Source organism: Equus asinus, chromosome 1, assembly GCF_041296235.1.
Source record: "Equus asinus isolate D_3611 breed Donkey chromosome 1, EquAss-T2T_v2, whole genome shotgun sequence".
In the NCBI taxonomy this organism is placed as follows: Eukaryota; Metazoa; Chordata; class Mammalia; order Perissodactyla; family Equidae; genus Equus; species Equus asinus.
Genome location: NC_091790.1, coordinates 203,305,902 through 203,322,886, shown reverse-complemented (window position 1 = coordinate 203,322,886; position 16,985 = coordinate 203,305,902). Strand labels below are relative to the sequence as shown.

The 16,985-nt window shown below is 45.4% G+C and overlaps 1 protein-coding gene across 4 annotated transcripts in view; it reads right to left on the bottom strand.

The window, feature by feature from the left end:
* Positions 1 to 629, bottom strand: part of GALNTL5 (polypeptide N-acetylgalactosaminyltransferase like 5) — a 71,023-nt gene extending 70,394 nt beyond the window's left edge. Inside the window, exon 1 of one of the 4 annotated variants that reach the window (XM_014829019.3) lies at positions 107 to 629. The gene's annotated coding sequence lies outside the window, so the exon portion shown is untranslated. Of the gene's footprint in view, positions 1 to 98 lie in introns of all 4 variants that reach the window. The other 3 variants (XM_070516493.1, XM_014829018.3, XM_070516497.1) reach the window with 3 other exon arrangements.
* Positions 630 to 16,985: the final 16,356 nt, after the last annotated feature.

Genomic DNA, 16,985 nt, shown 5'->3' with positions numbered 1-16,985 from the left:
ACATTCAAGATTCAGTGATTTAATGCGCCTCTTCCATTGATCCTCGGTGGAAGGAGCCCCCAACATCTCTGTCCCACTTTTCAGCCCACCAAGCTCACCCGCCTACCACTGAGACGATTGCGTCCGCTGCTTTGTCATCGATGTATTTTGCAGGCTGAGTCTGAGGTGAAAATAGGCAGGAGTCTGTGCGGAATGATCTGAAAAATGGATTTTTTTCTGAATGGCTGACTTTACGGTGCCTGGATTCTGAGCAAAGACTTGATTGTACTGGGCTGCCCCGCGTGCATGGTCGTGCTCAAAAGGCAGCACTCACAGAGCCACCTCACAGAGCCCTGTGACATCACACAGGGCGTCCCCAGCCCCCAGAGGCCCCTGCCTGGAAGCTCCAATCAGCAGGTGGCAGCCAGGACTTCCAGGTCTCAAAGGGTCCTTCAAAAAAGTCTTAGAATCCTCGCTCCTCGGCTGAGGAAGGAGGAAAAGCCTTGTATCGAGCAAGTCAAAATCCTAGCCTTCTAGCCAGGCCTTGGTTTTAGCTGGTTTGAAATAAACTTAAGAAAAAGAAGCTTTCAGAATACCTCAAGAGACTTACTGGTGAGCCAAAGGGTTATTTGGCTGCCTTTTAATTTTCTACTCTATGTTACTCAGCATTTAGTATTAGTACATGAGCTGAGCCAAATGCTTGCAAAATTTCTTCTCTCTTAACATGTCTGAGCAGACTTGACCCACCCTTTGTTTAGCCATTCATCTGTTAATGAACACTTGGGTTGTTTCCACTCAGAATGAATCAAAGACCTAAATGTTAAGAGGTAAAACTGTAAAAACTCTTAGAAGAGAATGGGGGGAAAGCCTCATGACATTGGATTTGGCAATGATTTCATGAATATGACACCAAAGTACAGGCAACAAAAGAAAAAACAAACAAATTGGATTACATCAAAATTAAAAACTTCTGTGCATCAAAGGACACAACGTATAGAATGAAAAGGCAACCTAGAGAATGGGAGAAAACATATAAACACCCATAAACTATGCATCAGGCTTGTCCGGGGAGGAGAAGGGGAGGTACTTCTCTACAAGCTCTTGTCTCTTCTGGGTGAAGGTTTGTAGCTCCCCCGTGTTTCTGAGCTGCGTGTTGGTAGTACTAAGGGGAGTCCCTGGGGCAGGAGACAAGAGGGACAACAGGTGATCCCAGATGAGCTCTGTCATGTGCATCAGGGAGAACTCAGCCGGACCCCATCAGAGAACCAGTCACATTATGGCAGCAAGGACAAGACTGGGCAAGGCCAAGAGTGTCTGAAGTGAGGCAGAAGAGGGGTTTGGAATTGTGACATCCAAGCCATAAGTAGGCAGAAATTAGGCAGCCAACCTTCACCTGTCTTCTCAAACCTCCAACTTCCCCTCCCTCCCACCCTCATTCTCAGCTCGTGATGCCTGAGAACATAGAAGCACATAGATGAGAACCACCTCATCTCTTCCTTACCACCTATTCTACCAACCACCAACCTCTGTGCGCACACTCTCTGCCTTCTCTTTTTTAAAAAGAAGCAAGGTCCCTGTTCTTACTGGAGGCAAACTTCCTCTTCAGCTCAGAATCGCGTCCTCTGGCCTGCTCAAGTGCTGACTTCACATCTACGTTTATCTCGGCTTCCTGCACCATTAGTTTCTCCCTCTCTACTGAACCTTGTCCATGAGCATCTTTAAAATACTCTCTTTTGACTCTTTGTCCCCTTCCAGCCACTGTCCTCCTGGAAAATCTTGGAAGAGCTCTCTATGGTCACTCTCTCCATCTCTCACGTCCGTTACTCCCTGCGGTAAAAGTTACATGAGGTCTCCAGGGCTGGTTCTCCTCCGGGTACCTGGGAAGACTTACAGACCTTTGCAGTTAGATGGGGCCATACCACTAGCTCTGGTCAAAGGACTAGTTCTGGTCCAGGGGATTTAAGAGTAAGTAAAAGATCTCTCTCTCTCTTTTCCTGCAGTGACCTTTGAAATATGTTAGATGGCATAGCTACAAGATAGAGAATGTAGATACTATAAGGCATAATTAGAAGACTCCAGACCCGCAGCAGGCTTAATTTAAGCATCAAATAGACATTCGTTGTGTTAAGCCCCTGAGATTTCAAGGGTGAGTTGTTACCCAGCATAATCTAACGGTACTCCGACTACACCCCCCGCGAATCAATCTCATCAGTCCCCATCCCTCGCGCTTCACTAGACTGCTTTCGTCAAAGAGACCAAGGAACAGCTGCACGTCAATAGCCACTATTATGGCCTCGTCTGTGGGCCTCTCAGCAGATTTGGCACGGTTGTCACTTCCGCCTTTTTGAAACATTCTCTCTACTTGGCTTGCCTGAAGCAGACTCTCCTTGAGTCTTCCTTGCTGCATCTTCCTCACCTCCTCAACCTCTGGGATCGGAGTGCTGTGGGGTTCAGTCCGAGATCCTCTATTATCCTTTCTCCACGCCTTCTCCTAGACGACCTCAGTGATCCCTAGACAGTAAGACACCATTTGTGCGCCACCGACACCCAAATTCATGTCTCCAAGTCCCACCTCTCTTCTGAGTTCCAAACTAATTTATCCAACTGTCTAAGGAGCGTCTCGAACTGAACAAATCCAATTAAAATGTTACCTCTGAAATATAATAGTTTTTGCTTAGTCCATGGCCACCCAGCTAGAGGCTACATTCCAACCTTCTTTGGGTCCCTTGGGGCTTTCCGGGGTGCTTCTGGGTCCTGGGAGCAGGTGTGGATCATAAAGTAGAAAGTGTTCCTCCTTCAACCAGAACATCTCCGCCTTTATCTGATTACATATTCAGCTTCCACTTAAGATTATCTGAGGGAAAAAATTCCTCATCTAAGAAGCCATCTGCAGAGCCAGCGAACAGCGATGTGATTCCATTCTGTTTGAAAAAGGCTGACGTAACCCCCTCTGAAGCTCGGCTGACTGATCTCTAAGGGTGGAGAGTGGTGTTGACTTCCTAGGGTGGCTGTGCAGGTGAAGTGTTTGAGGAAGTCTTGGGGACATTGTCATTTGTAGTAAAGGGGAACTGGTGCACAATCAGGGAGGGCCACGTCATAACACTGAGAGACAGTCTTTTCAGGCGACACTTGGAAAAGGTCCGACACAACGTTTGTTGAGCCATTAGGATTTGAATGATTGCTGCCAATTTACTACAAAACCAACAGTAACTGCTGATCCTTCTTTCCCACCAGCCTTTGGGCTCCAGGAGGGAAGAAACTGTCTCTTGTTCGTCTTTGTATTCTTGGAACTCCGGCGCACAGCTAGGAATCCTGACCCGAATCTTGAAAATAGCAGAGTGATTGAAGTGTAGGACATCCACTTCTATACCTACTGGGAAAGGGCACAAAGCAGCCCAAGGTACAGTGTGGCCCCTTGCCTTCCCTGGGGGTAGGACCAGCTGCCACCTCTTCTGAGGAATGGCCTCGGTAAATTAGACTGTGTGTCCTTCTCTCAGCCCTCCCTTCAAAGCCGCTTTAAATGGGCCTTGTGGACAATCATCATAAAGGGAACTTTGAGGAGAATATCGGCAAGGTGGTCAGTAGGAAAAAGGACTAGAGGGAGGAGGGAAAGAGAAGTCAACGGCATTTTTCCTGCTGATCTAGTTGTGTTTCATTCTTCTGGATGTCATCTTGTTAAGGGCTGAATTGTGTCTCCCCAAAATTCATATGTCAGAGTCCTAACCCTCAGTACCTCAGATGTGACTGTATTTGGAGATGGGATCTTTAAAGAGGTGATTAAATTAAAATGAAGTCTATGGGTGGGTCCTAATCCAATATGACTCGTTTCATTATAAGGAGAGATTAGGACACAAACATCTACGGAGGATGATCATGTTAAGGCACAGTGGGGAGAAGGCCCTCTACAAGCCAAGGAAAGAGGCCTCAGGAGAAACCAATCCTGCTGACACCTTCGTCTCAGACTGCCAGTCTCTAGAAATGCGAGACAATCAAATTTTTTTTTTTTGTTTAGCCACCTAGTGTGTACCACTTTCTTACGGCAGCTGTAGCAAGCCAATACACATCTCTATTGCACACACGTCTTCTCAGATGCTTCGGCTCAATAGAACTGAGTTCAAGAAGAATACTTTGGTAGAATGCAAGGAGTAAAGTGATGGAATGAAAAGTACGAAGAGTGCGAAAGAGAATGCTAGTTGTCCCTCCTAATCCCTTCTCCTCTTCTCCCATGCTAGCTGGGCATATGGTCCACAGTCTGGTGCAGATGCATGTGGCCATGACTATGGGCTCTTCAATGGAATGTGGGCAGAAATGATATGTACCATTTCCAGGCCTGATCCAGAAGCTTCCCAGGAGTGTCCCTCCATGCTTTGCCTAGGGTGATGGCAATCAACACAGCCATGGAAGCCACATGTTCAAGATGGCAGAGCCCCATGAGCCGGGTTCCTGAATGACCATGCAAGCAACCTGGAATAATATTTACCCTGGGTAGTTAAGTGAGCAAGAAATAGACTCTTGTTTTGTTGTTCTATTGTATTTTGGATATTCTTGAACAGGGGTTCAGCCTACCCCAAATATAAGAGACATGAAAGAAAACGATAAAGATAGAGAAAATGTGAATAGTGTTAAAATAAACAAGTATAAACTGAGAACATGCTAGATGTTCCATATTTTTCTGCAGATATAAAGGACATAGAAGACATGGATGCTGCCCAGGGGCTGCTTAAGGGTTACCAGGGAGATAAAAGAATCACGTGAGAAATTAGGGGAGGACACACGATAACAAGTGAATTCAGTTGCTACAGCCTGGTAGCAAGGAAAGAACACTGGACCAAGAGTCGAGAGTACAGTTTCCAGGATCGATTCATAAGGGGAAGCGATAACGTACAAAACAGAACAGCAGGCATAGAAAGAAGTCATGACGCAGGTGGAGGCTGGCAGGAGCTGGAGGGAGAAAGATAAAACTTCCAGAGGGAGAGGACATGCGGGAGAGAGCAAGGCAGTGGGCAAGAATGGAGGTCAACTCCGTGGGAGTGAGGGGAACGCCTGGAGCTTTCCCTGTGGATAAAAGGAAATTAGGAGGCTGAAACAGTACATGTTTTCTCTCAAATTAGTAGTCATGTTTCATCCTAGTTGATTCTAATTAAATAATTACAAAGAGAAACACAGCAGCCCTGAGCTTTATTCTCAAGTGGAAACAGAAAAGGGAAAGACTTGCCTGGAAGGCATTGTTTTGTTAAGACAGTAAAACTTCAAACTAAGAGTCAGGAAAACTGTCTTCTTTCTGTTCCTGTGCCTCCTGAGGGAAAAAAAGCAATGCTTAAACCAAAGGGCAGAGAAGCAGAAATAGGGAATGCAGCTTAAAAGAAAACAGGCAAAAACGCTTGAGTATAAACTCTGCCCATTACTGCAAACCATCCCAAGAGTTGTTGGGGATTGTAAGCTCTTGGAGGGCAGAGCCCCAGTCTCGTCCTTCTCTGTGTCGGACGGTGTACCTGACATGTGATAGGTGCTAGCAGACATTCACTAAATGAATTCTCAAATAATATAACACTGAAGACAAAGGAATTGGTAAGCAATGCCAAATGTGATTATCTTTTCTGGGGAAAAGGAAACACAAGGATGGAGGAGGGAAAAAAGGAATTAGAAGTTAATGAAGTGACCTTAGTCTCATCCTGCCTTGCTTCCTCCAACCAGCCCAATTGGCCTCATTTATCCAAAGATTCTGTTCTGTCTGATTCTTTGCTCCAGTGACAAAGGCCTACAGACCTCCCCAACACACTGCTCTGACCTCTAAGTTCCTCCACATGCTATTGGTCAAACTTGCTAACCTACGCTCTTCTTTGTCTTAAAAACCCTTCATAAGAATCCAGTCCCTACCCACTCAGGTTCCGAATCATCGAAACAATCCATTGCCACCGTCATTTCAGATCCCATCATCTCCGGGTACAAGCAGCGTTTCTCCCAGTAACCGTGTAGTAAGCTTTTCCCACGGAAGTGGGCAGTTGTCTCAGGAAACTCACCAGCAGGGTTGTAATACGAGAGGTTCCCATTAGAAATTAAGCTGATAAATAATAACGTACACCTGAAATTTCACAATGTTGTGAACCATTATGACCTCAATCAAATAAAAAATTAAAAATTAAAAAATAAAAGAAATTAATGATTTGCTGCCTTAGGGTTGGGCGGGGGGGGGGGGGATTATTGTGGGCCCAGGGCTGGGGCTGTGGGGTTGGGGAGGAGGAAGAATCTGGTAGTAAATGTCAGGCAGAGGCCTTCCCTTGTCTAATGCCCAAGGAGGACCACCTTATCTGACAGATCATGTGCCGCCTGCTTCTCCTCAAAATCAGTGTTTTGTTTATTTGACTCAAGGTTACAATGCTTAGTACAAGACTGAGGAGTTTGTAAGCAATGGCAAAATGTGAATATTTGGGTGTCGGGGGAAGATGTTGTGGTTTTTCATCTTTAGGCACCTTCGGGTTGAAGTAGCTAAAGACACTGTACTGAGACCCGTGCTAAGCTACATCAGAGACACAGAAAAAGACTGTGCCCTCCCTATCCTACAGTGGCTCACATCTTCAACAGGGAATAAGACATTGTGCAACACATTGGTTCAAATTCCATGAACGGATTTGGCCAAATGAGGCCAGTTCCCCTGGAGAAGTAATTCCAAAATTGTTTTTGGTAGATGTTAACAAGTGACCTCTTGAGGGAAAGATGGGTTTTGTCTTTAATAAAAGACCTAAAATCTTGGGTTTTGGGATACCAAGAACATCTGCCAGCTGAAGATGTTTTAAAGATGAGAAATACATAAATTCTAGGGCCCTAGGCTAGTTCCTCAAAACATTAATGATTTAATGAGAAACAGTTTATTTGGAGCTTTTGATGTTGGTAGCTTGGTTCACACGCCAAATAAGAATCTTTTCGGGCAGCAATACTCATAATAGCTAAAACATGGAAGTAACCCAAGTGTCCATTGATAGTTGAGTGGATAGGCAAAACGTGGGCTATCCACACAAGGGACTCTTATTCAGCCTTAAAAAGGAAGGACATTCTGACACACGCTACAACACGGATGAACCTGAGGACGTTATGCTAAGTGAAAGAAGCCAGTCACAAAAAGACAGATACTGTATGGTTCCACTCATATGAGATATTTAGAGTAGTGAAAATCATACAGAGAGAAAGTAGAACGGTGGCTGCCGGGGGCTGGGCGGGGTGGAGATGAGGAGTTGTCATTCAGTTTTACGAGATGACAAGAGTTACGGAGATGGATGGTGGTGACGGTTGTACATTATGAAAGTATTTTAGACCCCTAAACTCTACACTTAAAATGGTTAAGATGATAAACTTTGTCATGGGTGTTTTACCACCCAAAAAAATTGGGAGAAAAAGTACATAGGTGATTTATAGCCTTTGACTCACGCTCGGAAAACCTCCTCCCTCAGCCGCTCTGCTCTTGAAGGGCTTTTTCAAAAGTGGTTTCACTTCCATACCCACGCTTGCTGCTTCCTGTTGACTTCCTGCAGCACGGTTAACTTTCACTTCTGGTTTGCTTGGACTGCTCTATTGTGGATGTCATTTTCTTTCTAAGTAAAGTCAGCATGAACAACTCTAATATATATAGAGCCTACATATTTTTGTCTTGGTAAAAACAAAACCCACAAGCACCCTAGCATTTTTCTCCTTTAATTCAAGTAGATGTCAGCATTAGATGACACAGCAGGCTCTGTTGATATGTGGATTACTTAACTTCTTCTCTTAAAAATAAAAGGGGGAAGTTTCTTTAGAAAGTGCGCAGAGCCACATGCCCCGAAGGGCTTGGTCAGACCTCCACAGTGCACAGCAGACGGCTCCGCAGGGACGCAGAAGGCGTTCGTAGCTCCTTTGGGGGCTGAGCAGAGAGCAGCTATAGAACAGGCTTCCTTTTTCCCTCTCCGTTCTCCCACCCAACTCCTATATCTGTTTTTCTTCTGTTTCTAGTCAGATACGTGCCCCACCTTCTCTCGTTTCTATGCTCTTCTCTCCCACCACACACTATTTAGGTCAGCTCTTCCGAGCACAGGGTGAAGCAGGTTTAGGTTCCAGCACTGTCATAAAATGACCACTGATTCCTAGGAATTAAAAGGAAAACTAATACGTGATTTAAAAAATAAGGTTTTCCAGTGCTATTTTCTAACAGTGAAGTATTTTTTTCTTAGATGTCTAGATGCCTTTAATTTCTGTTTTTCTCACTCCTTTCTGGTTTTTTTTTTTTGAAGAAGAAGATCAGCCCTGAGCTAACATCTGCCTCCAATCCTCTCCTCTTTTTGCTGAGAAAGACTGGCCCTGAGCTAACATCGGTGCCCGTCTTCCTCTACTTCATATGTGGGACGCCAAACACAGCATGGCTTTTGCCAAGTGGTGCCATGTCCGCACCCAGGATCCCAACTGGCTAACCCCAGCTGGAGAAGCAGAACGTGCAAACTTAACCACTGCACCACCAGGCCGGCCCCTCTCACTCCTTTCTTACCACCTGTTCATCTGATTGTTTTTCTTTGTTTATACATTAACATTAAGTATATATTTTGCATGTATGATGATTTTCATAATTTTAAAAATTAAATGGCTTATCCTTTCTTGTTCTTTTCTCTCTCGGCTCTAGGAACCAGGCTGCGAGTCTTCAGCAGCAAGGGGTCTTCCCCCTAACTCCCTCGGGGGCCCGCGGTGCCAGTCTTTAAGGACCTTTGCAGCTCGGAGTCAGACAGGTGAGGCTGTCAGCTTCAGTGTGGCTCTGCTGCTTGTTACGTTTGTGGCCTCAGGCAGATGCCTGCACCTCGCTGACGCCCTGTAGAACAGGCGTGCTAACACCTGCCTGCCTCATGAGGATGTTGTTGTTACCAAATGAGAAAATCCCCGCCCAGGTTCATCACGCGGTGCTCAGTTAATGGTGTAGACTGCTCCCTCTACCCGGAGGCCCACGGCAGGGCAGATGAGAGAGAGGGAAATAGAGAGCGCTGGATGTGGGCGGGATGTGGAGCAGTACGATCCTTTCACGAGAGCTTTGGTGATATGCAGGAAAGTGGAAGAAACCAGAGACGAGGGCCCAGCGATCTGCCCTTAGGGAACCCCCCAGGGAAATTCACACTCAGACACAGGGAGGCGAGCGCAAGAATGTTCAGCACAGCGTGGTTTGTTGTGAGGAAAATTCAAAACAACCTAAATATCCCAGAATAAGAGAATTGGTAAATATATTGTGGTATCCATACAATCAACAGGATACAGAAGAGAAAAATGAATGAGTCAGAGCCACAAGGATAAACGTCACCAGCATAATAGTGAGGGAGAAAAGCAGATTATGAAAGAATACGTCCAGTGTGATACCATCTTCATAGAGTTTAAAAAATATAAACCAACACTTTGTATTATATTGATACGCATATATGTACAGAAGTATACAAATATGTACAGGAGTGATACATACAAACTCAGAATAGTGGTTATCTTGGTGGGGGGCATGTGCAGAAAGAGAGAGGACACAGGGGCCCTCAACCGTATCTATTTTATTTTTTAAAAGATCTGAAGTAAATATGGGGCAAAATGTTAAGATTTGATAAAGCTGGTGTGTGGGTGCATGGGTATTTTATTACTCTCCGTATCATTTTTATAAGTTCATAATGTTTCGTAATAAAAACAATTAAAGCTTCTATTCCCCTCAGGTATTTCACAGAAATCGATTTCTTATAATCTGATTCCTTATCGTATCTGTTAGAAATAACTGGTGTGTTTTATTTCATAGACGGTCCACAAGAGGGCGATCTAGAACCAGTCAGCAGCCAGATGTATAAACGTAGAAATGGCTGTAAAGACGAACAGCATCCTGGGAAGCTTGGCCGGATTGAAGGAGGACCAGGGATGGTCGGAGGCTCCCGTCCGCCCTCGAGCGGAGGCGGGGTGCTTTCCACACGCTCAGAAATCTCCCAAGACACATCACAGGACGCAGTGATAAACTGAACGGTGTTTAAAAAATGCAATTGGATGAGGTGTTTGCAGAGTAAAGAGCACAGGGCAGGCAGAGAAAAAGAGACAACAGAGGGCAGGCAGACATGGGGGGACGGAGGGTACCCTCGGGAACCTTGGCCAGGGGCTCGGGTCTGCTCCCTGGAACAGCACGGAAAACCAGGACTCTCGCCGCTTATCGGTGGAACACAGAGAAATCCTCAATAGCTATTCCTATCACTGCAGTTAGAAACTATGTAACAGAATGGCTGGCTGTCTTACGGCTGTTCTTTGAATTTGCCACTAGGAGCACCCTCTCAAAGATTTAAACTGTGAATGGTCAACTCAACAACAAAAAATCAAACAACCCGATCAAACAATGGGCTGGAGACATGAACAGACATTTCTCCAAAGAAGATATACGGATGACCAATAGACACATGAAAAGATGTTCATCAGGGAAATGCAAATCAAAACTACACTAAGATATCACCTTACACCCATTAGAATGACAAAAATATCTAAAACTAATAGTAACAAATGTTGGAGAGGATGTGGAGAAAAAGGAACCCTCATACACTGCTGGTGGGAATGCAAACTGGTGCAGCCACTATGGAAAACAGTATGGAGATTCCTCAAAAAATTAAAAATAGAAATACCATATGACCCAGCCATCCCACTACTGGGTATCTATCCAAAGAGCTTGAAGTCAGCAATTCCAAAAGTCCCATGCACCCCAATGTCCATTGCAGCATTATTTACAATAGCCAAGACGTGGAAGCAACCTAAGTGCCCATCAACAGAAGATTGGATAAAGAAGATGTGGTATATATATACAATGGAATACTACTCAGCCGTAAAACAGAACAAAATCATCCCATTTGCAACAACATGGATGGACCTTGAGGGAATTATGTTAAGTGAAATAAGCCAGAGAGAGAAGGACAATCTCTGTATGACTCCGATCATATGAGGAATTTAAAAATGTAGACAAAGAGAACAGATCAGTGGATACCAGGGGAAAGGAGGGGTGGGGGTGGGCACAACGGGTGAAGGGTTGCACCTACAACATGACTGACAAACAATAACATACAACCGAAATTTCACAAGGTTGTAACCTATCATTAACTCAATAAAAATTAAAAAAAAAAAGATTTAAACTGTGAATGGTGATTTGCAAGCTTTTCCATTAATATTTCTTCTATTTATTCATTTTTCAATGAAGTGCCAATGGTTTTATTAAAAATTGTGGAGGATAGGTAAATTAAGAATAGTCTATTCGTTGGTGCCTTCGTGAACTGGGAAGGAACTGCCCTTACTTTTGGCCGTTACTATTTAGCGCCTCTTCACCTCTGGGAGGGCAGGGCCCCCCTAGACTACCTCAACAGCAATCTTTTTATTTTTATTTTTTTTTAAGATTGGCACCTGAGCTAACATCTGTTGCCAATCTTCCTTTTTTTCTTCTTCTTCTTCTCCTCCCCAAAGCCCCCCAGTACATAGTTGTATATTGTAGGTGTAGGTCCTTCTGGTTGTGCTATGTGGGATGCCGTCTCAGCACGGCCTGACGAGCGATGCCATGTCCATACCAAGCATCTGAACTGGCGAAACCCTGGGCCGCTGCAGCAGAGCAGGTGAACTTAACTACTTGACCATAGGGCTGACCCCTCAATAGCAATCTTATCTTCAGTAGTTGTGCCTGCTACATCGTTGGCACTCAAGACATGTTTGTTAAATTAAGTGTCCACTGACAGATGACTGGATAAGCAAAATACAGTCTATATATAAATGGAGTATTATTCAGCCTTCGTAAGGAGGGGAATCCTGACACTTCCTACAACATGGAGGAACCTTGAGGACATGCCATGCAAAATAAACCAGTCACAAAAAAGACACTCATATGAGGTACCTAGAGTCATCAAATTCAGAGATAGAAAGCAGAATGGTGGGTGCCAGGGGCTGGGGGAGGGGATGGAGAGTCAGTGTTTAATGGGGACAGAGTTGCAGTTTGGGAAGACGAAAAAGTTCTGCAGACGGCTGGTAACGATGGTTCTCACAGTAATGTACTGAACACCACTGAACTGCACAATTAAAATGGTTAAAATGGCAGATTCCATGTTGTACATATTTTACCACAATTTAAAAAATAGGTGAGGAAAAAAATTAATAGTATAGATAGAGAATATTGGAGAGTCAGCCTTTGTTCAGGGTCGAAAGGCTCTGGATGGTTCTAAACTAGAGAAGTGTGTCATCCTGGCCTGAGCAGTGTGATGTGGGACGTGTCGTGTGGTCTCCTTTTTCTTTTTTTTTTTTTTTTTAGGAAGATTAGCCCTGAGCTAACTGCTTCCAATCCTCCTCTTTTTGCTGAGGAAGACTGGCCCCGAGCTAACATCCATGCCCATCTTCCTCTACTTTATATGTGGGATGCCTACCACAGCATGGCTTTTGCCAGGTGGTGCCATGTCTGCACCCGGGATCCGAACTGGCGAACCCGGGTGGCTGAGAAGCGGAACGTGCGAACTTAATCGCTCTGCCACCAGCTGGCCCCTCGTGGGGTCTCCTTAATGGGCCCTTCTGCAGGGCGTGGAGCCGGTCTGAAGCTTGCACTCCCCCAGTCTCAGACTTGAGTTTGGCTCAGGGTGGGTCACATGGGTCCTGCCTCCCCCAAACACAGCGACTCAGGGATCACTGTCACGCTGAATAGCGAGAGAAGCTGTGACCGACAGAAACCAAGGAAGAAATGTGAGAAACTGCCTGTGAGCTGAAGTGTCACAGGTCAGGGGTCACGGGAACTACCGCGCAGCCTGGGGTAGCGAGGGAAGCACAGAAAGGTCTCTGCGCCAAGGCCACACGTCACAGCTTCCTTCCCGCCAGGGGACAGGTTCCCAGGGGCACACACTTACTGGCCGCACCTGAGGAAGAATGGGTAAAAGGGAGGAGAGGGAGAAAAAAAAAAGGAAAGAAAAAGAGAAAAATCACAGGCCTAGCTTATCTTAATTTTCAAGAAGAGAAGAAGGTGCGTCCTGCAACTCATCTGTTGGCGACTTGGATGCAGATCCCAGGATGCACAACAAAGGGCCTCCTCAAAGGAAGGGTTAACACAGGGAAAAGTCAAGGTCCTCCAGAATTCTCAGAAGACAGCTGCCAACTACCCAATTCACTAGTAAAGTGTTTTTATTACACAGTCATATAATTATTATGACCTGAGAGCTGGCTTTTATCCCACATGTCAGGCTGATGCCCTGTGAGATAATATATATATATATATATATATATATATGTATATTGGTCTCTGCCTCCATTTCCTGGCACAGAGTTCCTAAAACCCTTGCAATTTCCCAAGCAGTAAGAGAACTAGGAGCATCTTTTATTCCAACATTTGGTCTTTGACCCCGGTTCCTGACACAGGGCTCTTAAATCCCTTGGAATTCCCTGGTCGATAGCAGTGATTAGAAACTTGGATTTTCAGCCACACTCCCCATTCTTCAGAGAGGGAGAGTTAATGATGGATCGTGCCTACACGATGAAGCCTCCATAAAAATCCCAAAAGTATGGTGTTCAGAGAGCTTCTGGGATGGTGGACACGTGGAAGTGCTGAGAGAGTAGCGGGAGCCGAGCCGGCACGGGAGCTCCTCGCCCCTGCCCACACACCTTGCCGTAGGAGTCTTTTCCATCGGGCTGTTCGTTGGTTGTATTCTTTTATAATAAACTGGTAATGTAGTAAGCAAAACCTTTTTCTGGGTTCTGTAAGTCACTCTAGCAAATTTGTCAAACCCAAGGAGGGTTGTGGAAATCTCTGACGTATAGCCCCTTGGTCAGAAGCACAGGTGACAACATGGACTTGCGATTGGCATCTGAAGTGGGCGTGGGGCACTCTTGTGGGACTAAGTCCTTAGCCTGTGGGATCTGATGCTATCCCCAGGTAGGTGTGTCGGAATTGAGTTAACTTGTAGGACACCCAGCTGGTGTCACAGAGAATTGCTTGGTGTGGGACCGCCCCCTGCGCCCCTCCCCCTATATGTGGTGTTAGAAGTGTTGTGAGTGTGGTAGTGGTGTGAGATGAAAGAGGAACACAGGAGGAGGACTGAGGTTTTCTAAAACACATTCAGACAGAGATGAGGGACACTGTCTGGGTACGTTTGGAGGCTGGGCTTCCTATGGGGGTCAGGGGTCTCTGCACAGGACGCAAGCAATGAGAAGCCAGGAGCCAGCCTTGGAAAACAGCGGGCTCCAGCCCTCTCTACGTCATCCTTTGAAAGAATGAAGACAACCTGGCCCTTCATGGCTGGCGTGTCTCTCTCTCTCTCCTTGTAGTATATAGTTCACAGTAAAGAAAGCACAGACTTTCAACTAAGACAGGCAATGGGTGTGAATTCTGGTTCCACCGCTTACTAATTACACGGCCTTGGAAAAGTTAATTAACCTCATTAAGTCTCAGTTTCCTTCCTTTGTAAATTTGGGGTAATATTATTTCCATCACTTGCCGGTTGCTCTAAGATTGCAATAAGTACTAGTAGTAATGAACCATTCACTGATGGATTTTTAGGAACTCACAGCATACCAGGTCAAGAGTTTGCTTCATAGATGTTGATTTCTTTTTCTCTTCCCCTAAACAAGGGAGAAAGGAATTAGTTTCCTTGTCACTATCCTGTAGGAGGGATGATAAAAGTCTTTTGCATTTATATTGGTGACCACAACATTAAGATTATTTGGAGAAGGATATTTATATGTGTATGTGTGTATATACATTTGTATATAAACAAATATATGTTTACCTACATAGGTATGTAAATTTATATATCATATCATATATCATATTATATTATAATCTGGTCTCCCGATGGATTTGTATCAGTTAAGAAAAAACAAGAGGATAGTTAAAAATTGTGCAGTCGTTTAAATAATCTTATATTCTGCTGGTGGGAATGCCAATTAGTAAAATGTTTCTGAAATGCATTTTATTATTTCAAGAGTCTTAAAATCTTTTAATATTTTGACCACTTCTAGAAATCTATCCTAAGTAAATATTAAAATTTAAACAAAGATTATGTTTCAAAAGAGTTTATTATGGCCATTATTTACAACAGAACTGTGAGAAATTAATGTCTCTTGCCTATGAGCCACGCAGCCTGTGGTATTCGGTTACAGCAGCCCAAGTGGACTAAGACAAGGTGAGTCTTTTCCTGTCACTGCTCCTTGAGTGGCTCTGGCTGAGCTGGATCAGGAGTCCCCGTTCCACCCTCTCCTTTGCCCAGACCTGCAGGACATGGAACAATTTACCTTGCTGATGGAGGCAGAAAGGCTTTGTGAGGCCCAGGGAGAGGTTGAACAGTGCAGACCCTCCACCTCGGTGCCCCGCACAGGCAGGCAGGCCACATCTTCCCAGGGTCCTGCGGAGAAGGACTGCGTGGCTCACGAGAGAGGGTTACCTTCGCAGTGGCTCAGAGCCTGCAAGACGCTCCCGGCTCCAGGATACTGTACTTACATTAGTTCACCCCCTCCCCGGCCCCTGCATTTAACAGTGCTTTGAGCATCTACTGCTGTGTACAAACCATCCCACTTCTCAGTGGCTCAAAACAACAGCCATTCGATTAGCTGTCATGATTCTGTGGGTTGACTAGACTCAGCTGGGCGTTCTGTTCCACCTGGGGGCTGGCCTGCACTGGAGCCTCCAGCTACTGGCAGCAACAGCTGGAGGGCCGGGCCAAGAGGGGATTCAGGGGTGAGTGGGCCTCTCCCTCTTCTCCATGCCCCTGCACATAGCTTTTGCACATGGGTTCGCCAACGGGCAGCCAGACATCCTCCACGATGGCTCGGAGCTCCCCAAAGCACAAAGGAGGAGGCCACCAGGTCTCCTGATGGCCAAGAGCTGGAATGACACAGCATCACTTCTGCCGCTTTCTACTCATAAAGCCAGTCACAGGACCAGCCCAGATGTGGAGTGGGAGCGTCTACATAGGGCATGGAAAACAGGAGGCTTGGTACTACCTGAGGAAACTGAGGCACACAGAGACGGAGTCACTCAAGTTCACACGGCTAGTAAGAGCTGGTACGTTGCCACGACTCAAACTCAGGTCAGCCTAACTTCAAACCCACATTCGCAACTATTGCTAGACTCGTCATAGGACAGAATAAGGAGGGCAGAGACTGAACCCTTGTCAAGGAAGCTAATGGCCGCCCTGTGCTCACAAATGATGCTAGGTCAACTTTTTAAAATAGATTTTAGTTATGCTCAGAGAAACAGGAACAAGAAAGAGGCCCCCTGAGTGGGACAGATGGTGAAATTGAACAGATGAAAACACAGAGCTGCTGAACTCTTATTCGGCTTCTATTCTGTCAGGGATCATGGTCTCCAAACCATGCAGGGCGGGACAAACACCAGCCGGAGGGAGGCCGCGTTCTGCATTGGACTGCGAGCCAGAAGACCTGGGGTTTATACCCTGACCAGCCGCTTTCACAGGAGCACCCTCCCTCTGAGACTGTGTCCTCATCTCTAAGTGGAGATGACAAAAACAAGCACACGGGTTGTTCTCAAGGTCATGCAAGAGGATGCTGTGAGGATTAATGAGATACCGGGGATCTAGTGCAGAGCTCGGCTCAGCCAACATTAACTTTTCTTGAGGAGACCACGTCACCGTCAGATTTGGACAAATTATATTGCAGAGGACCAGGGAAGTATACAGAAGCCTTTGATGAATGTATGGTGTGCTTCAAAGAAAGTGGGAAACAGCAAAAGTGCGACAGGACTAAGGACAAGCAACTGTAGTCCTGAGTTCCAAAAAGCAGAAGGTGTTGCCACAAAGTATAGACCAGTATGGACCAGTTTGATTTTGATTCTGGACAAGGTTCCAGGAGAAACTTTTAAAAGACGTAAGTTATAATATATCCATACAATGAAAAACCATACAATCATTAAAAATTATATTGTAAAATCATATTTGATGACAAGGAAGAATATCCTCAATACTCAAGCTGTAAAAGTGATGGCAGAGCAGAATGTATATGCTGTCACCTTAATTAAGTTGAAAAAGTTC